This window comes from Bubalus kerabau, chromosome 6, assembly GCF_029407905.1.
Source record: "Bubalus kerabau isolate K-KA32 ecotype Philippines breed swamp buffalo chromosome 6, PCC_UOA_SB_1v2, whole genome shotgun sequence".
Taxonomy (NCBI): domain Eukaryota; kingdom Metazoa; phylum Chordata; class Mammalia; order Artiodactyla; family Bovidae; genus Bubalus; species Bubalus kerabau.
In genome coordinates, this window is record NC_073629.1 from 7,234,203 (window position 1) to 7,255,415 (window position 21,213).

Below are 21,213 nucleotides of genomic sequence, written 5' to 3' on the forward strand. Positions count from 1 at the left end.
AGTGTTATATAAACTCATAAAAATAGTGGTGTGACAAGTGTAATGGAGGAAAGTGCTGCATGAGCATAAGGGGGGAGCAATTAATTCAGTTGGCTGGAAACAGCTTAGTGTGAGTCAGGATGGAATTACTGGGCTGAGCTGTTCTGCCCATTTCTCTGTGTGACTTGGAGCATGTGATTGGGAGTGAGGCATAAGGAGGGCTTCATGAGCCTTTAGGCCAAATAGATAAGTATTAGGACAAATCATTTTTGAATGTTCACTTGCACTCCTACATGTATACACATACAAACACACACACGTTCCAACTTTCTCTCTCTAAAACACACATTCAACTTAATTGTGCCCACACCTACCAGTCAGTCCCCAGAGTATGGTGTTCCACCCGCCTGTCTCTGCCTCTCCGCGCCGCTAGGGCACCCGTAGGACTTTTCCTAAATTATATAACCATCTCTGAAAGCCCTTCTTGTTCATGCTTTCAGCTCCCACCTAACGTTATAACCCTTCCTGTCTGTGCTTATAGCTTTAGTCTCATTCTTTCCGATCTATCCTCTGTTCTACAGCCAAAGGGGATTTTTAAAAAATTCAAACCAGTGAGGTCTCTTCCCTGCTTAAAGGAGACTCCACTAGCTGCTTGCCCACTCCCACCCTAGCCCTAGCATGGCCTTTGAGGCCCCCCATGGCCTTGCCTCTTCCAATGTCTCTGGCCTCCCCCTGCCACTTTAATCCACTCATTCACTGACTATTAACTAAGTGCCTACTATGTGCAAGCCTTTGGCCCAGACACATTTTCTTTGAAATGCATGCTTCAGCACGTCAACAATGTGTGGTTCCTTGAAAGCCCCAGCCTCTCTCCAGCCTGGTCACTGGATCATGAGAAGTTCTTAAGAAACACTTACTGAGTGAATCAGTGTGTCCTCAGTTTCCAACCGTGAGAACTTGGTTTGCAGTATTTATCCCTCACTGTTAAAGTGGTTCTGGGAAAGAAACTCCATATGGGTTTCCAATATTGAGACTATCTTTAGTAAGAATAATTGCAAGGTAATTAGCAAATGGTAAGCTTTGTACAATATTCTCCACCAGAATATGAGTGAGGGGCAGACATAAGATTCAGATTCAGACTTCTGATGGAATTGTGTGTTCAGAAGAACTGGCGAAAACAAAAGTGGGATCATAGAAGCAGAAAGTAGAATGATGGTAGTCAGGGGCTGAGAGGAGGGGAAAATGAGGAATTATCGTTTAATGGTTATACAGTTTCAGTTTTACAAGATGAAAAGAGCTTTGTAGATGGATGGTAATAATGGTTGCACACTACGAATATCTTTAATATCATTGAACTGTATACTTATAAATAGTTAAAATGATATTTTTATATTATGTAGGTTTTATCACAATAGAGAAGAATTAAGGAAAGAGGAGATTTGTTGGTAAAATAGTAAAGCAAAAGGGATGGTCTGCTCTCACCTAAAGTAAATGTCAAACTTTACCCAATCCATTGATTAGCTATGAAAGTACATTAATCCTGCTCTGAATTATTCATTCCTAGGGGACAGCGTGTCTGTTACTCATTCATTCATCCCTTAATAATATTATTGAGTATGAGTACGTTCTGAGTTCTGTGTTAAATGCTGGGTAAACCCATCAGTGGGAGTAGGAATTGCTGTCCTAGTGGAACTTACAATCTGTTGGGGGAGACAATTACAAGGTGTGCTGAGTCCTGTGACAGAAACATCTAGCACCTGGGGGCTGAGCATAATAAAGGTAACTGCAAATAGGGAGGTCTTCCCTGAGACGGTGAAAGCTCAGACCTGAAGGACAAAAGGGAATCACCAGGAGAAAGGGCAGGAGCAGAGGGTGGTGCCAGTTATTCTAGGCAAATAAAATAGCTTGCATAAAGGTTCTAAGCAGAAGAGAAATTAGCCTGTTCAAGAAGCCAAAATGAATCCAGAGTGACTGGACTGGAGATGACCACAGAGAGTAGAAATACCCCACCATAAAAAGCTTCACACCCATGGGCAAAGAACTAACTCATGTCTCCCTCGAAACCCATATGTTGAAGCCATAACCCCTAATATGACAGTATTTGGAGATAGGACATATAGGGAAGTTATTAAGGTCCAGTGAGATCATAAGGGTGAGGTCCTGATCTGATAGGATTAGTGCCCTTATAAGAAGAGAACCAGAAATCTCACTTTCTCTCTCTCTCTCTGCCACGTGTGTGAAGCCTGATGCTGCAAGCAAGAAAGGAAGCTCTTACCAGAAACCTAACCCTGCTGGGCCTTGATCGTGGATTTTCCAGCCTGCCAAACTGTGAGGAAATAAATTTCAGTTGTTTAAGCCACACAATTTGTGTGGCCATTTTGTTATGGTGGCTCAAAATGATTAATACACCATGATTAGAAATTTGAGTTGTATACAAAAGAAATCTATAACATTTTTCAAGCAAGGGAATGACATGAACTAATTGTTTTTTATAACAGCTTTTGCTGGCATTGGGAGAAAGATGAAGAGGAAGAAGAATCAAAAAGGAAAAAACAAGAAGCTATTGCAGTCAGCTGGGTGAGCAGTGGTGGCAGCCTGAACTGGGATGCTGACACCAGAAAAAGAAAGAATGGGACAGATTTAAGATACGTTCTGGGATTCCCAAGTGGCGCAAGAACCTGCCTGACAATGAAGGAGACATGAGAGACACAGGTTCTATCTCTAGGTCAGGAAGATCTCCTGGAGGAGGGCATGGCAATCCACTCCAGTATTCTTACCTGGAGAACCCTAGAGACAGAGAAGTGTGAAGGGCTACAGTCCATCGGGTTGCAAAGAGTTGGACACAATTAAAGCGATTCATACAAGAGACATTACAGAGAAAAAACAAGCCTTGTTGACAGCTCACGTGTGGAAAGCGAAACCACAGAGGATGACTTTGTGAGTTTTGGCTTAACTAGGTGTTGTCATTTACCAAGTCTAGGAAGGAAAGAAGAGCAAAGAGTTTGGGGAAGAAGTAAATTCAGTTTTAAACACATCAAGCTTAAAATATCTATGAGCAGTCCAAGTGGAGATATCAAGAGCTCTGATTGTTATCTGAATCTGGTTGGGACTAAAGATCTAAATTGAAGAACAAAAGCATACAAACAGCATTTAAAGTATGAGACCAGGGAGATGAAATACATAGAATCTACATGTGCAAAAAGAGAAGATACATGTGCAAAAGGACCAGGATCCTTACTAAGGCTCTTTCTACTCTACCAAGCTTCCTCTTTTTGCTTATATTTATAAATGGGGGAGCTAGATAAATATGTAGACTATATAGGATAAAATGAACACAGTAAGGTCCATAGGGAAAGAATGTCTTTTAGTGCCACCTTTTAAAAGCAGTGTTATAACTAGAGAAAGAAATGAAGAGAGATCTGAATTATTGAGAGTTCTTATAAAATAAATTATAGTTTAATTAAGGTCTGTGCTTATTAAAAATGTAAAGCAATTCCTCTCTTTCTCTGATGATAGAGAAGTGATAGAATGATACAAACATAGATAATTAGCTACTCTCACACACACAAAATATAAACTCTATGAATCTAAAATGCCTTTTCATCATTAAGATGAAATAAGTTACAAGAGAAACAAAGAGCCAGGGTTGCTCTAACATGAGTTCTTTCCTCTCTGGTTAGTGATTCACTAACAATTAATGCCACCTTTAAATATTTCAGTCAAGAGAAATTGGATTTATTTGTACAAATATGAGGAGTTCTAACTGCCCTAGACCCAGCAAGATCCCTCTGAGATGACCGCACAATCTACAGGGAATATAATCAGGATAATGCTCCCGTATCCTTCTTGAACCAGGGTCCCTCCCATGAAAACACCCACTGGCTCCCAAAAGCTGCCCTCTGAGAGGCTCCTTCTGTGCACAAACTTTTTAAAGATGTATTAATTTTCTTTGAAAGGTAGTGTTGGGGAAAGAATCGGGAAGTGCATTTAAGCTGATTGTAATATCTACAAAATTAACATCTTTATATTTAATTACAGAATGAAAATAGGCAATTAAAGCCCATAATTAAAAGATATACATAATAATGAAATTACACTGTCAAGAAAAATCCTAACTACATCCTGTCAACCTGAAATCCCTGACACCACCTCCCATTGCTATTTCCATCACAGAAACCATTTACAAGGGCTTATCTAAGGAAGGTTTTCCATGTTTCTGAGCAGATCCATGTCATAGGGACAGAAAGTCTCTGAGAACATCCCTGCTGGTAATTTTCACTAAGACCAGTCAGCAAATCCACCCTTAACAGAAAGACTGGTTCATTGGGAAAAAAATATATATATATATGTATAATTATATATATACATATTATATATATTTATATATATATTAAAATATATATATATAAGATATACATATCTTATGGTTAGTGGGATGGAAAGCTATTTTCTGGACAGTTCTCAAAATTACTCTTTCACCATTACACCATAAGTCAGGATTTGCCCAGCTCTTTTTCTTCCCTGGTGGCTTAGACAGTAAAGAATTTGCCTGCAGTGTGAGAGACCTGGGATCATCCCTGGGTCGGGAAGATCCCCTAGAGAAGGGAAAGACTCCAGTACTCTTGCTTGGAGAATTCTTGTCTGGAGAATTCCATGGACAGAGGAGCCTGGTGTGCTACAGTCCATGGGATCCCAAAGAGTCAGACACGAGTGAGCAAGTAACACTTTCACTTTTTTTCTTTTTGAAGCATCATCAAAACATTGAGTCAATTAAGAAACAAAGAAAAGAGTATATGTGAATCTATATATGTATGTGTGCCTGTTTGTATAGTTCGGTACATATATACATATGTGTGTATATGTGTGTACGTATACATGCATATATGTACATATTTAGAGGTATATATGTTTGTGTGTCTGTGTATGTGAGAGAGAGAGAGAGTTCTCTGGGAAATGTGAAGAAAAACAAGGTAGTATCATGTAGTTCAGGTCCAGCCGCTGTCTGTGGACTAGTTTGCAAACAATTTAGAAATATAATAGACAATGAGAGTGATAAAACCAGAGAGTTAAGGTACAAGAGAAAAAAACATGGAGAATCAAGGGGTGAGAGGATGCCCCTGGATGGAATGCTGATATTACACCAGGCACTTAAATAAGCACTGCACACGTGCCGACTCATCTAATCTTTATTACAGCCTTCTGAGATGGACATGACTCTTGTCCAGGCAGAAAACCACAGCACAGCGGTTAATCACTTGCCAAGGTACTAAGGGTAGGGCCAAGAGACTGGCAGGTGTGACAGAGAGTCAAAGGTGACTCAGTTTTTGACCTAAATGAAAAAAGAATTATGATACTATTTTCAGAGACCAGAACGGGAAGAAAAAGCAATGGCCTTGTTGAGTTCTTCCACAGATGTTGTGCCTTTGAAATGGCTGAGGGTTCCCATGAGGAGGTGTCCATCATGTAGCTGGAGGTTCCAGACAAGAACCTGAGCAAAAGGTCAGCCTAGAGAGGCTGATGGGAAAGAGGTCTGAAGAGAGGAGACAAGCCGGGATGGTGGCTCGAGGAAGCCAAGAGAGGAGACGCAGAGGAGGGGAAAAGAGGGTCAGAGAAAGGACATGAGCCCAAAGTAGGACAAGTATCAATAATTAATCATCTCCTACCAGAGTCTCCCCTGACCTTAACCTGCACTAACTCCCTGCTTCTTCCATCATAACCCACATGCCTGGGACAAGATAACCCTCAGCGAGGACTAAGGGTAGGATTGTTGTTACTCATTGCAATTGCTCAACAGTTGATCTAAAAGTACAGGGATTGTCACAGAGCACAGGGGTGGAATTGGAGCAAGGAGAGGGAGGCTCAAGAGGGAGGGGAGATATATATATATATAAAATTATGACTGATTTGCATTGATGTATGGCAGAGACCACCACAACAGTATAAAGCAATTATCCTCCAATTAAAAAAAAAAAAGCACAGGGGTAGCATCTGTCTTGTTCACTATTCAATTCTAAAAGTGCTTAGCCTGGCGCTAAATCAATATGGCCCAAGTCCTGAAGGAATGAGCAGAGGATTGAAGAAGCCTCACAGATGAGAAGTAGCAGGAGTCAGTAAGCAGTGGAAACTCACTCCAGTCTGGTGCCGTTTCTACCACACTCCACCGCCTCCCCTCCCATCGCGGAGACCACTGCCCACAGTTCCTCAAGGTCAGCCCCCACACAACGTCCTCACATGTTAAAGAACATGTGTGTGTGTGTGTGCCACACAGTGTGGAGAGGCCAAGCCACGGCCACTTTCCCCTAACAGACCACACCCCTCATTTACTGTGAACCTCCTGGCACACGGATACAATATCAAATCCAGCATTTCAACCACCGTAACAAGCATCAAATGTTTACCCAGGCCAAAGCAAAAAGCACCATCCCACCCTCTAGCCCCATGGACCTTGTACCAGAATCAAATCACTGAAATTAGCGTGCTGGCTCCTCAGCTAACATAACCCCACTCGCTTCTGGCAAATCAGAGAGGAACCACTTACCCTTCCAGACCACGCAAGCCTTTGAGCATCAACAGATGACAGAAGAAACTCGGGGAAATGTGCACTTTGGGTTAAAGCAACTGAAGTCAGAGGGGGCATTAATGCTGAACTCAGTCAATATCACCAAAGTATTCCAGTGGATATTAGCTATACTGTTGAGGCATTGAAAATACCGACAGACTGGATCCTGGCTTTAAAGTGGGATGAAAATGATTCCTCCTTTTCAGTGAAAACCTAGATCAAAGCATCAGGAGGCTCAGGGTTTGGCAAGCCCTGGCAGGTGGGGACCAGCAGAGCCATCCCAGCGTGGCTTTGGTGCCACTCCCAGGGGTGGACATTCACGAGTGATTCCCTGGGCGGGGCGGCAGGGAGGTGTGGTTGTGCAGGAGAGGACACAGCAGTGGCAGCGGTGGCAGCAGCCACGTTCCCCTGCTGTCTGGCACTGGAGCCCTCCAGGAGCCAGAATGGGAGTGGGGAAGAAAGAGGAGAGAAATGGCGCTGTTTCAGGGTAGATGAGATGGCCCTGTTCCTGAGCCACAGGAGAAAAATTGGCCAAGAATCCCTGGAGCTGTTAGAGGAGATTTTAATGCTATGAAAGAGAAAGAGTTGGTGGTTTTCTAATTGAGGATGCAGTCAGAAACTTTATTATTATTATTATTATTATTACATTTGCTCAATGTTTATCCTCACCAGACTAAAGAAACAGAGGTATAGCAAGAGAAAACTATTAAACTATCACAGTTAACACCAATACCATGGCAAGGACTCTATGAGCCTGAAGCATCCTGCCAAATCGAAAGGCCCAGTGGCCCTGTACTTCTGCTGTAACAGATTATCACAAACTTAGGGGCTCAGAACAACATGAATTTATTATCCTGAGGTCAGAGGTCCTAAAGTTGATGTATTGGCAGAGTTGTCTTCCTTCTGGAGGCTCTAGGGGAGAATCTGTTTTCTTGCCTTTTCCAGTACCCCCAGGCTGTCTGCGTGCCTGCGCCCGTGGTCAGCAGCATACCACGGCCTCTTTCCTCTTTTCCAGCATACCTCTTTCCTCTCTGGCCTCTGCTTCCGTCTTTACGTCTTCTCTTTTTTCACTCTGATCTTCCTGACTCCCTCTTTCAAGGACCCTTGTGACTACATCAGGTCCACCCAGATAATCCAGCAAAATCTCTCCATTTCAAGGTCCTTAACCTTAATTAACCATAGCTGCAAAATCCGTTTTATCACATACAGTAACAAATCCACAGATTCCAGGAATTAGGACATGGACATCTTTGGTGGGGGGGGGGGGATCAGTCAGACTACCACAAGCCTCTTGAAATTCCCATGAGATTCCCTCTGCTCTCAGCCATCCCAGGCCAAAGAGCATCCAGGCAGAGCTGCCTCCTGCTCCTTGAGCCTGGTCCACAGCGCTGGGCTTCAGGGCCACACGAGAGCAGCACCCAGACGAGCTCTCTGCCAGCAGGACTCCCTTATGCTTCTTGGGCGTTTTAGAGTTTACAGAGAAGTTTTCCATTCCCTCTTTCTCTCTTCTGTGATCAATCGCATGAGGCAAGAGGAGAGATGCTATTCAACTCCTTTTACAGACAAGATACAGAAGGGTTCACCAATGAGCTTAAGGCCACACATTCAGAAAGCAGTCAAGTGGAGCTCAGATGCCTGCCTCCCTGCTCCAAGTCCGCATACATTTTGCTGCCTGAATGATACCCTGGGCGAAGGTGGACAGAAAGTGGCATCTTCAGTAAGGACCACACAGTGGAAAACTTTACAGCTATTTCACTTCATTCCTCTTGACCCATGAGCCATCTATAAGGCCACACCCTGCCATCACACACACATACACATTCCTAATATAGCATCACACCCAAGCCCTCACACAACTCACAGACAGAATCAAAAATGAGAAGGACAATAGGGTGCCTCCAACCTAGGAGATCCTGACCTTTTTTTGTGCCCTGGACCCTTATGCAGTCTGGTGAAGCTTCTGAGTGTTTTCCAGGAATAATGTTTAATGCATAAAATAAAGAGGATAGGATTAGAAACAAAACTAATGATACTAGTTATAAAATATTTGAAAATGTATAGTAGAATAATAGATCTTATTAATCCATTAAATAATAGTCAATGGATCAATATTGACAATAGTCAATAGTCAATGGATCATTCAATCCATTAAATGATCTAGTCAATGATCTAATAGCACTATACTTTCAATGGGGTGATGAGTATTTATAATATTTTGAGATAGCTGCTAAAACTATGTGACAGAAACATACTATTAATTTCTACTAATTGGAAGAAATGTTACATTTTAGTTAGAATTTAGAAAAATAGGGGATTTTTTTTCCTATCAAGGTTATAGAACACTCCCTTCCAAGTTCTACCCAGAGAATTCATATCTGAACCTCAGATTTCAGAATCTTTATTTCAGCCCTGCCTCAAGATAATCACATACTTAAAGCAATGAAATGTCGAGCATTTAAACAAATTTAAATTGTCGACAGGAATGCAAAGTCCACAAACGCCTTTAGTCACTTTGTTCAAATTCTGGGACTTCATTCGTCAGACACTTTCTAAAATTATACATTTATTTAGTTTCTACTCATTCTTAGTTTATAGTGAGGGATAAACTGAATTAAGATAAATTTAATTTTATCTTTGTACTATAAAAAATGTTTACAAAGCACATCAATCATTTCTACAAACAAGATTGCAGGGAGAACTTTGGCCTTTTTGCCAAAAACAAACGCTTCCCAAGCGCTTAAACAGTTCTTCAGTGGTGTAACGAATGCGCCAACAACGCGGATGTCCACGGCAACTGGCTCCTGTCTGACTTGCTCCTTCACTGGCGCCAGCACAATTTGCTGACCATGCTTCCTGCGTGTTCAGGTCAAATGCTCTCACACAGAAAACAGCCTATGCACAGAACTATCTCCAAATGGGCTGCTGCTGCTGCTAAGTCGCTTCAGTCGTGTCCAACTCTGTGTGACCCCATAGACGGCAGCCCACCAGGCTGCCCCATCCCTGGGATTCTCCAGGCAAGAATACTGGAGTGGGTCCAAATGAGCTAGTGATCCTCAACCAAAAGCAGAAAAAATATGGAGGTCATTTCAAACCCAAGTAAACAGAATCTCATTCTTAAGAAAGAATTACTGCATTAGAAGTGAGATAATGCACTTAAAGGGATCTATTGCTGTGCCTGGTATGTAATAAGCACTCAAACATTAGCTATTATTATTGAATTGTTAATTTATTTATACCTTTATTGATTATACAATAACTATGGATTGCTGCTAAGTCGCTTCAGTCATGTCCAACTCTGTGAAACCCCATAGACGGCAGCCCACCAGGCTTCCCCATCCCTGGGATTCTCCAGGCAAGAACACTGGAGTGGGTTGCCATTTCCTTCTCCAATGAATGAAAGTGAAAAGTGAAAGTGAAGTCACTCAGTCGTGTCCAACTCTAGCGACCCCATGGACTGCAGCCTACCAGGCTCCTCCGTCCATGGGATTTCTCAGGCAAAAGTACTGGAGTGGGGTGCCATTGCCTTCTCCGATAGTGATCCAATAATCAAAATAGCTAATAATATTAAATATTATTGCTGTACAATGGATTGTTCTTACACTTTAAATAGGATGTTAATAACAATGTTCACTAAAGGACTATGCCACATTTATGTTTCAGAACTTGGCTTTGATGTGTCTGAAACATGGGAGAAAACAGATTTGGTTCCCTTGCACGTCTATCTCAATTTAAAATTCAAATGATATCCAATGATCCCCATTGTTTCATCCTCTTCTGGCAGGTCTCAGAGGCATAATCATATTTCGTAAACAAAAAGTCAGGATGCTAGGTCTGACAGAAGATTTTTTTTCTGTCATTTATGTGAAAAAAATCTCGAAAAGTTATCACATTCAGTTATATTCATAATAAATTAGAAAATTGCTTTAATGGAGAAAATTTAAAAATCAACATCAGAAAGATAAAATTGAGCAAAATGATTTTCCAATCATCATCATTTGAATATCTGAAATCAGGACTATCCTTAAAAATCCTGCACCCATTGGTCACCACATCCATTAGCAGAAGTTAGAGCATGCTGCTGCTAAGTTGCTTCAGTCATGTCTGACTCTGTGCGACCCCATAGACAGCAGCCCACCAGGCTCCCCTGTCCCTGGGATTCTCCAGGCAAGAACACTGGAGTGGGTTGCCATTTCCTTCTCCAATGCATGAAAGTGAAAAGTGAAAGTGAAGTCACTCAGTCGTGTCCGACCCTCAGCAACCCCATGGACTGCAGCCTTCCAGGCTCCTCCATCCATGGGATTTTCCAGGCAAGAGTACTGGAGTGGGGTGCCATTGCCTTCTCCAAGTTAGAGCACATGTACCCCCAAAGAAACCAAACTCTGTATCCTTAAATATTTTCTTAGGTATTTAAATCATGGCCGGTGTTAGCCCATGTCTTGGCTGCCAGATTCCTACAAACAGATAATATGCTTCTGCTGCATCTATGTTAAACCGAACCCACCACTGTTAATTAATAATAGCGCAGTAGGTCGAACCGTGTCATCCCAGGAGGAAGTCCTAACCCCTAGTACCTATAAACGTGGCCTTATTTGGAAATAGAATCTTCACAGATGTTATCAAGTCAAATTGAGGTTATACTAGGTGAGAGATCATCCAATGACTAGTGTCTTTATAGAGAAAGGAGAGGGAGATTCAGACACAGAGGCATAGACACACACTAGGAAGAAGACTGTCTGACTACAGAGGCAGGACTGGAGTAACGGCAGGAGGCACCAGAAGCTACAGGAGACCAGGAGGACGGTTCCCTAGCGCCCTTGGACAGAGCGTGGCTCTGCTGACACCTTCCTGGCCAGAACTTCTAGCCTCCAGAACGATGCATTATTACCGCAGTAACAGTGCATCAAGGATGTAATAATAAATTTCGGTTGCTGTAAGCCAGCCAGTTTGTGGCAATTTGTTAATTCGGCCCCAGGAAGCAAATAGAAACAGTTAAATCTACTTATTCTTTTTCTCGGAGGTTTTTTTTTTTCCCATAAATCATGGCCTAAAGTCTAATATGTCTAACATTCATGTGCTTAACCAAGGCTTTTACATGTCAAAGATTAGCATGGAGCTCCACTGCTGCTGTATTTCAATATCACATTAAAGTATTATTTCTCGTTATCACTGAGATTTTAGTGCCCCTTTAAAGTTTTAAAGGCCTCCCTGCTTCACCCCGTCTCCGGCCCTCTTTCCCTAAGCCTTTTCCCACTGTATCCATCAGTTTGCATTTTTCCAGGCTGAATTGTTCTCCTTTCTGTCAGCACCCCCAGTCTTGATGCCTGTGAAATAATTATTGGTCTCCAGTGACTCTGACAACTGACTGCATCTGTGAATTTTAATAACATACTTGATATTTCCTGCAGATAGTTGAGGAAGATGTCAATTAAAGCCAATCCTAACCAGATGCCTACAGGCCCTTTCTAGATACTTCCCTGGGGTGGGGTGGAGTGGTGGTGGGGTAGTATCATTGTTGAGATTGTTGAGATATCCTTTGTAATTTTTCCGCTACATTTCTGCAACCTAAGCATTCCACACCCTTTCAATGCCATCCTGAGAACATTTCAAAAGAGGTGATGGGAAAGAAATCCAACAAAGAAAGGATACGTGTATATGTATAGCTAATTCACTTTGCTGTACATAAAGATATGCCTGTGCAACTTTGGAAAAGGATGAGCATCAGGCATTAAATGTTAAGGAAAGTAGATATCTCTGGGGAATTGAAACGGCTGAGAAGGGAAATTTTACTTCTCACTTCATATCATTCTTAAATGATGGGATTATGGGTTGTGTTTCCTGAGTGATTTTGAGGTTTTTTAATTTTAAAATATTTGAGGAAAAACAGTGCTACAAAAGTGCCTACTATTCAGCTGCAACAATGTGCCACGTGAATTAGCATATACTCTCCTTAAGGTACACATTTTCCATCAGTAATCAACACACACACACACACACTTTTTCAACAGCTGGGGAAACCACCCTCACAGAGAGGAAGGCGCTTCCCCAAGGTTACATAACCAGTAAATCAGGGCAAGGACACAGTCCCCACTCTGACTATAGTCCTGTAGTCTTTCCATAGTTCGCACTGCTCCTATTACCCTCAGATTCTGTCTGTCCTGCACTTGTTCACTCACTCGTTCCACTAACACACGCAGTGCCTACCTGTGTTTAGCACCACACTTTGTTCCAAAAACAGCCACAAAGATGAACAAAGCAGAATGCCTGCCCTTTAACGGTTCACAGTCTCTTCTGCTGTTTATAAGAAACAGAAGGAAAAAGAAGGCTCCCTGGGCAGAGAGAGTAAACAGCGGGGAAGTGTCCATCTGCCCCGGCTACTCTTGTGAGGTTGAGTCAGAAGAGCACTCTGATAGTGTCTCTCTGGGGCTGCGATTGCCCCCTTCCGGCTCTGGCTGCCTGTCACCGGAGGGGGAAGGTCTGCAGCCGGCTATCTCTGTTCAGTCCTTTGTTCTGTGAGCGGGCCTGGCGGCGCCTCTGAGGACTACCCGAGTGCCTGAACCTGAGCAGCTTGGACCTGGGAGCTCAGCCCAGGGTCGGCCTCTGATTGTTCCCGGCGGAACAACCTAGAGCCCAAGCAGTGTGGGCAGGGAGGCTACACGCGCCGTGAGCGGGGGCAGACCCAGTGTGGCTGAGGCACTGCGAGCACACGCCAGTGTTATCTGTTTGCAGCATCCCTCCCTCCCTCCCCACAGCGCGGCTGAACAAGTGAGCCTAAATTAAAAAAAAAAAAAAAATAGTGTCCTCAACCATCCCCTTTGTGTCAGGGCGGGAACCAGACACTGAAGAGACCAGCAAACAGAAGAAGCTATAACAGAGGGAAACGCCTTGGAAGCTACAGGCCATAGATTAAAACCCTGTGGTTACTACGGATTACATAGGAAGGGGCCTATAGATCTTGAGAAATATAAGTCGGACTAAGGAACTGCCAAAAATGAACTGAACCCACAATACTCACAACAAAACCAGAGAAAGACCTAGATATATTTTTACTATTTTTACGATCAATCTTTCTTTTTTTTTTAATTTAAAAAAAAAATTTTTAAGTCCTCTATTGTCCTTTAATTTTCACTTTTATAACTATTACTTTGCAAAAAAAAAAAAAAACCCTATTTTTTTTTCTTCAGCAAACTTCATATATATATTTTATAATTTTTTGACTGTGTTTTTTTTTTTCTTTTTCTTCTTTTCTTTAACATTGTATTTTTGAAACTCCAAACTCTACTCTAGATTTTTAATTTTAGCCTTTTGGTATATGTCATCAATTTTGTACCTATAGTTTTTTTCATAATTTCTGTGACTTTTTTTTCCCTCTGTTTCTTTCTCTTCTTCTTTTATATAACATCATATATCTGCAATTCCAAACTCTACTCAAGATTTTTAATTTATGCTTTTTGGTATTTGATATCAATTTTGTACCTGTATTTTCTTTATAATTTTTGCAACATTGTTTTTGTTGGTTTGTTTGTTTTCTCTCTTTATTTTTCTTCTTTTTTTTTTTTAACATAGTATTTTTGAAATTCCAAACTCTACACTAGATTTTTAATTTTTGCTTTTTGGTATTAGTTATCAATTTTGTACCTGTAGTTTCTTTATAATTGTCACGACCTTGTTTGTTTTTCTTTGTTCGTTTTTTCTCTCTTTCTTTTCCTTCTTCTTTTCATTAACATCGCATTTTTGAAATTCCAAACTCTACTCTAGATTTCTAATTTTTGCTTTTATGTATTTGTTACCAATTTTGTACCTTTAAGAACCCAATCTTCAGGACCCATTTTTCACTAGGGAGCGAGATTACTGGCTTGACTGCTCTCTCTCCCTTTGGACTCTCCATTTTCTCCACCAGGTCACCTGTATCTCCTCCCTAACCCCTCTCTACTCTACCCAACTCTGTGAATTTCTGTGTGTTCCAGACGGTGGAGAACACTTAGGGAACTGATTACTGGCTGGATCTGTCTCCCTCCTTTTCATTTCCCCCTTTTATCCTTCTGGCCACCTCTGTCTCCTGCCTCCTTCTTCTCTTCTCTGTATAACTCCGTGAACATCTCTGAGCGGTCCAGTTGTGGAGTGCACATAAGGAAGTGACTACTGGCTAGCCCACTCTCTCCACTATTGATTCCACCTCATCTCATTTGGGTCACCTCTAACTCCCTCCTCCCTCTTCTCTTCTCCATGTAACGCTGTGAACCTCTCTGAGTGACCCTCACAGTAGAGAAACTTCTCATCTTTAACGTAGATGTTTTATCAATGGTGCTGTAGAGAAGGAGAAGTTTTTGAAACTACTGTAAAAATTAGACTGATAACTGGAAGTAGGAGGCTTAAGTCCAAACCCTGACTCCAGGAAACTCCTGACTCCAAGGAACATTAATTGACAGGAGCTCATCAAACGCCTCCATACCGACACTGAAACGAAGCACCACACAAGGGCCAACAAGTTCCAGGGCAAGACATACCAAGCAAATTCTCCAGCAACAAAGGAACACAGCCCTGAGCTTCAAGATACAGGCTGCCCAAAGTCACCCCAAAACCATAGACATCTCATAACTCATTACTGGACATTTCATTACACTCCAGAGAGAAGAAATACAGCTCCATCCACCAGAACATCGACACAAGCTTCCCTAACCAGGAAACCTGACAAGCCACCTGTACAAACCCACACACAGCGAGGAAACGCCACAATAAAGAGAACTCCACAAACTGCCAGAATACAGAAAGGACACCCCAAACTTAGCAATTTAAACAAGATGAAGAGACAGAGGAATACCCAGCAGATAAAGGAACAGGATAAATGCCCACCAAACCAAACAAAAGAGGAAGAGATAGGGAATCTACCTGATAAAGAATTCCGAATAATGATGCTGAAATTGACCCAAAATCTTGAAATTAAAATGGAATCACAGATAAATAGCCTGGAGGCAAGGATTGAGAAGATGCAAGAAAGGTTTAACAAGGACTTAGAAGAAATAAAAAAGAGTCAATATATAATGAATAATGCAATAAGTGAAATTAAAAACACTCTGGAGGCAACAAATAGTAGAATAACAGAGGCAGAAGATAGGATTAGTGAATTAGAAGATAGAATGGTAGAAATAAATGAATCAGAGAGGACAAAAGAAAAACGAATTAAAAGAAATGAGGACAATCTCAGAGACCTCCAGGACAATATTAAATGCTACAACATTTGAATCATAGGGGTCCCAGAAGAAGAAGACAAAAAGAAAGACCATGAGAAAATACTTGAGGAGATAATAGTTGAAAACTTCCCTAAAATGGGGAAGGAAATAATCACCCAAGTCCAAGAAACCCAGAGAGTCCCAAACAGGATAAACCCAAGGCGAAACACCCCAAGACACATATTAATCAAATTAACAAAGAACAAATATTAAAAGCAGCAAGGGAAAAACAACAAATAATACACAAGGGAATACCCATAAGGATAACAGCTGATCTTTCAATAGAAACTCTTCAAGCCAGGAGGGAATGGCAAGACATACTTAAAATGATGAAAGAAAATAACCTACAGTCCAGATTACTGTACCCAGCAAGGATCTCATTCAAGTATGAAGGAGAAATCAAAAGCTTTTCAGACAAGCAAAAGCTGAGAGAATTCTGCACCACCAAACCAGCTCTCCAACAAATACTAAAGGATATTCTCTAGACAGGAAACACAAAAATGGTGTATAAATTCGAACCCAAAACAATAAAGTAAATGGCAACGGGGTCATACTTATCAGTAATTACCTTAAACGTAAATGGGTTGAATGCCCCAACCAAAAGACAAAGCCTGGCTGAATGGATACAAAAACAAGACCCCTACATATGTTGTCTACAAGAGACCCACCTCAAAACAGGGGACACATACAGACTGAAAGTGAAGGGCTGGAAAAAGATTTTCCATGCAAATAGGGACCAAAAGAAAGCAGGAGTAGCAATACTCATATCAGATAAAATAGACTTTAAAACAAAGACTGTGAAAAGAGACAAAGATGGTCACTACATAATGATCAAAGGATCAATCCAAGAAGAAGATATAACAATTATAAATATATATGCACCCAACACGGGAGCACCGCAGTATGTAAGACAAATGCTAACAAGTATGAAAGAAGAAATTAACAATAACACAATAATAGTGGGAGACTTTAATACCCCACTCACACCTATGGATAGATCAACTAAACAGAAAATTAACAAGGAAACACAAACTTTAAACGATACAATAGACCAGTTAGACCTAATTGATATCTATAGGACATTTCATCCCAAAACAATGAATTTCACCTTCTTCTCAAGCGCACATGGAACCTTCTCCAGGATAGATCACATCCTGGGCCATAAAGCTAGCCTTGGTAAATTCAAAAAAATAGAAATCATTCCAAGCGTCTTTTCTGACCACAATGCAGTAAGATTAGATCTCAATTACAGGAGAAAAACTATTAAAAAATCCAACATATGGAGGCTGAACAACACGCTGCTGAATAACCAACAAATCGCAGAAGAAATCAAAAAAGAAATCAAAATTTGCATAGAAACGAATGAAAATGAAAACACAACAACCCAAAACCTGTGGGACACTGTAAAAGCAGTCCTAAGGGGAAAGTTCATAGCAATACAGGCACACCTCAAGAAACAAGAAAAAAGTCAAATAAATAACCTAACTCTATACCTAAAGCAACTAGAAAAGGAAGAAATGAAGAACCCCAGGGTTAGTAGAAGGAAAGAAATCTTAAAACTTAGAGCAGAAATAAATGCAAAAGAAACAAAAGAGACCATAGCAAAAATCAACAAAACCAAAAGCTTGTTCTTTGAAAGGATAAATAAAATTGACAAACCATTAGCCAGACTCATCAAGAAACAAAGGGAGAAAAATCAAATCAATAAAATTAGAAATGAAAATGGAGAGATCACAACAGACAACACAGAAATACAAAGGATCATAAGAGACTACTATCAACAATTATATGCCAATAAAATGGACAACGAGGAAGAAATGGACAAATTCTTAGAAAAGTACAACTTTCCAAAACTCGACCAGGAAGAAATAGAAAATCTTAACAGACCCATCACAAGCACGGAAATTGAAACTGTAATCAAAAATCTTCCAGCAAACAAAAGCCCAGGTCCAGACGGCTTCACAGCTGAATTCTACCAAAAATTTAGAGAAGAGCTAACACCTATCCTGCTCAAACTCTTCCAGAAAATTGCAGAGGATGGTAAACTTCCAAACTCATTCTATGAGGCCACCATCACCCTAATACCAAAACCTGACAAAGATCCCACAAAAAAAGAAAACTACAGGCCAATATCACTGATGAACATAGATGCAAAAATCCCTAACAAAATTCTAGCAATCAGAATCCAACAACACATTAAAAAGATCATACACCATGACGAAGTGGGCTTTATCCCAGGGATGCAAGGATTCTTCAATATCCGCAAATCAATCAATGTAATACACCACATTAACAAATTGAAAAACAAAAACCATATGATTATCTCAATAGATGCAGAGAAAGCCTTTGACAAAATTCAACATCCATTTATGATAAAAACTCTCCAGAAAGCAGGAATAGAAGGAACATACCTCAACATAATCAAAGCTATATATGACAAACCCACAGCAAACATTATCCTCAATGGTGAAAAATTGAAAGCATTTCCTCTAAAGTCAGGAACAAGACAAGGGTGCCCACTTTCACCATTACTATTCAACATAGTTTTGGAAGTTTTGGCCACAGCAATCAGAACAGAAAAAGAAATAAAAGGAATCCAAATTGGAAAAGAAGAAGTAAAGCTCTCACTGTTTGCAGATGACATGATCCTCTACATAGAAAACGCTAAAGACTACACCAGAAAATTATTAGAACTAATCAATGACTATAGTAAAGTTGCAGGATATAAAATCAACACACAGAAATCCCTTGCATTCCTATACACTAATAATGAGAAAACAGAAAGAGAAATTAAGGAAACAATTCCACTCACCATTGCAACGGAAAGAATAAAATACTTAGGAATATATCTACCTAAAGAAACTAAAGACCTATACATAGAAAACTATAAAACACTGGTGAAAGAAATCAAAGAGGACACTAACAGATGGAGAAATATACCATGTTCATGGATTGGAAGAATCAATATAGTGAAAATGAGTATACTACCCAAAGCAATCTATAGATTCAATGCAATCCCTATCAAGCTACCAACAGCATTCTTCACAGAGCTAGAACAAATAATTTCACAATTTGTATGGAAAAACAAAAAACCTCGAATAGCCAAAGCGATCTTGAGAAAGAAGAATGGAACTGGAGGAATCAACCTACCTGACTTCAGGCTCTACTACAAAGCCACAGTTATCAAGACAGTATGGTACTGGCACAGAGACAGAAATATAGATCAATGGAACAAAATAGAAAGCCCAGAGATAAATCCACGCACATATGGACACCTTATCTTTGACAAAGGAGGCAAGAATATACAATGGATTAAAGACAATCTCTTTAACAAGTGGTGCTGGGAACTCTGGTTAAACACTTGTAAAAGAATGAAACTAGAACACTTTCTAACACCATACACAAAAATAAACTCAAAATGGATTAAAGATCTCAACGTAAGACCAGAAACTATAAAACCCCTAGAGGAGAACATAGGCAAAACACTCTCTGACATACATCACAGCAGGATCCTCTATGACCCACCTCCCAGAATATTGGAAATAAAAGCAAAAATAAACAAATGGGACCTAATTAACCTTAAAAGCTTCTGCACATCAAAGGAAACTATTAGCAAGGTGAAAAGACAGCCTTCAGAATGGGAGAAGATAATAGCAAATGAAGCAACTGACAAACAACTAATCTCGAGAATATACAAGCAACTCCTACAGCTCAACTCCAGAAAAATAAATGACCCAATCAAAAAATGGGCCAAAGAACTAAATAGACATTTCTCCAAAGAAGACATACAGATGGCTAACAAACACATGAAAAGATGCTCAACATCACTCATTATCAGAGAAATGCAAATCAAAACCACTATGAGGTACCATTTCACACCAGTCAGAATGGCTGCGATCCAAAAGTCTACAAGTAATAAATGCTGGAGAGGGTGTGGAGAAAAGGGAACCCTCTTACACTGTTGGTGGGAATGCAAACTAGTACAGCCACTATGGAGAACAGTGTGGAGATTCCTTAAAAAACTGGAAATAGACCTGCCTTATGATCCAGCAATCCCACTGCTGGGCATACACACTGAGGAAACCAGAAGGGAAAGAGACACGTGTACCCCAATGTTCATCGCAGCACTCTTTATAATAGCCAGGACATGGAAGCAACCTAGATGTCCATCAGCACATGAATGGATAAGAAAGCTGTGGTACATATACACAATGGAGTATTATTCAGCCATTAAAAAGAATACATTTGAATCAGTTCTAATGAGGTGGATGAAACTGGAGCCTATTATACAGAGTGAAGTAAGCCAGAAAGAAAAACACCAATACAGTATACTAATGCATATATATGGAATTTAGAAAGATGGTAACAATAACCCTGTGTACGAGACCGCAAAAGAGACACTGATGTATAGAACAGTCTTATGGACTCTGTGAGAGAGGGAGAGGGTGGGAAGATTTGGGAGAATGGCATTGAAACATGTAAAATATCATGTGTGAAACGAGTTGCCAGTCCAGGTTCGATGCACGATACTGGATGCTTGGGGCTGGTGCACTGGGACGACCCAGAGGTATGGAATGGGGAGGGAGGAGGGAGGAGGGTTCAGGATGGGGAACACATGTATACCAGTGGCGGATTCATTTTGATATTTGTCAAAACTAATACAGTTATGTAAAGTTTAAAAATAAAATAAAATTTAAAAAAAAAAAAAAACAATAACTCCCCAAAAAAAAAAAAAAAAAAAAGAGCACTCTGAGCCCCTCCTTCTAAAAGGTCCCTTTTGTGCTAGAACAGGGCAAAGATGCTCTCGACATTGGAGCATATCTTTGGTTATCTCAACCAACCTCTTATTTTTGTCCCATGTGAGCGCAGAGGAAGTGGGGAGAAAGTGGGGGAGCAAAGTATTTATACAAACTTGAAGACAGTGAAGGACTCTGGTTGTGGTATAAATTATACATGGAACTTCAGGTTAAACTAACGGCTGATAGAAGGGGATACACCCTCTGTTGTTGTTGTTCAGGCTCCTATGAATTACATTTTTATATGCTGGTGAAAAAGAAAAAAAAATTGCTCTGACTCAAAACAAAGAAACACAGACTTACTTTGGGCTCATGGGTAATTTTTCTAAGGATTTTCAGAAATGTTACAGTCTAAATATTCCCATGGACAGTAGCCTGCACCAAGCTCCTCCGTCCATGGGATTTTCAAGGCAAGAGTACTAGAGTGGGTTGCCATTTCCTTCTCCAAGGAAGCTTCCCAACCCAGGGATGAAACCCAGGTCTCTCACATTGTAGACAGACCCTTTACCGTCTGAGCCACCAGGGAGGTCCAAATATTGTAAATAACTCTCTCCCCTTATATAAGTGGGGGTCACATGTTGGGCTCTATTGGACCTTGATTGACATGTAGACACTGCTATATTTAAAATGGATAACTAACAAGGACCTATTG

At 40.7% G+C, this 21,213-nt stretch overlaps 1 protein-coding gene across 4 annotated transcripts in view; it reads right to left on the reverse strand.

The window, feature by feature from the left end:
* Positions 1-21,213, reverse strand: part of DDR2 (discoidin domain receptor tyrosine kinase 2) — a 187,497-nt gene that overhangs the window by 125,512 nt on the left and 40,772 nt on the right. The window contains exon 1 of one of the 4 annotated variants that reach the window (XM_055587249.1): positions 12,740-12,918. The exons of the other annotated variants lie outside the window; for them this stretch is intronic. The gene's annotated coding sequence lies outside the window, so the exon portion shown is untranslated. Of the gene's footprint in view, positions 1-12,739; positions 12,919-21,213 lie in introns of those variants that run through there. 4 annotated transcript variants of the gene reach the window in all.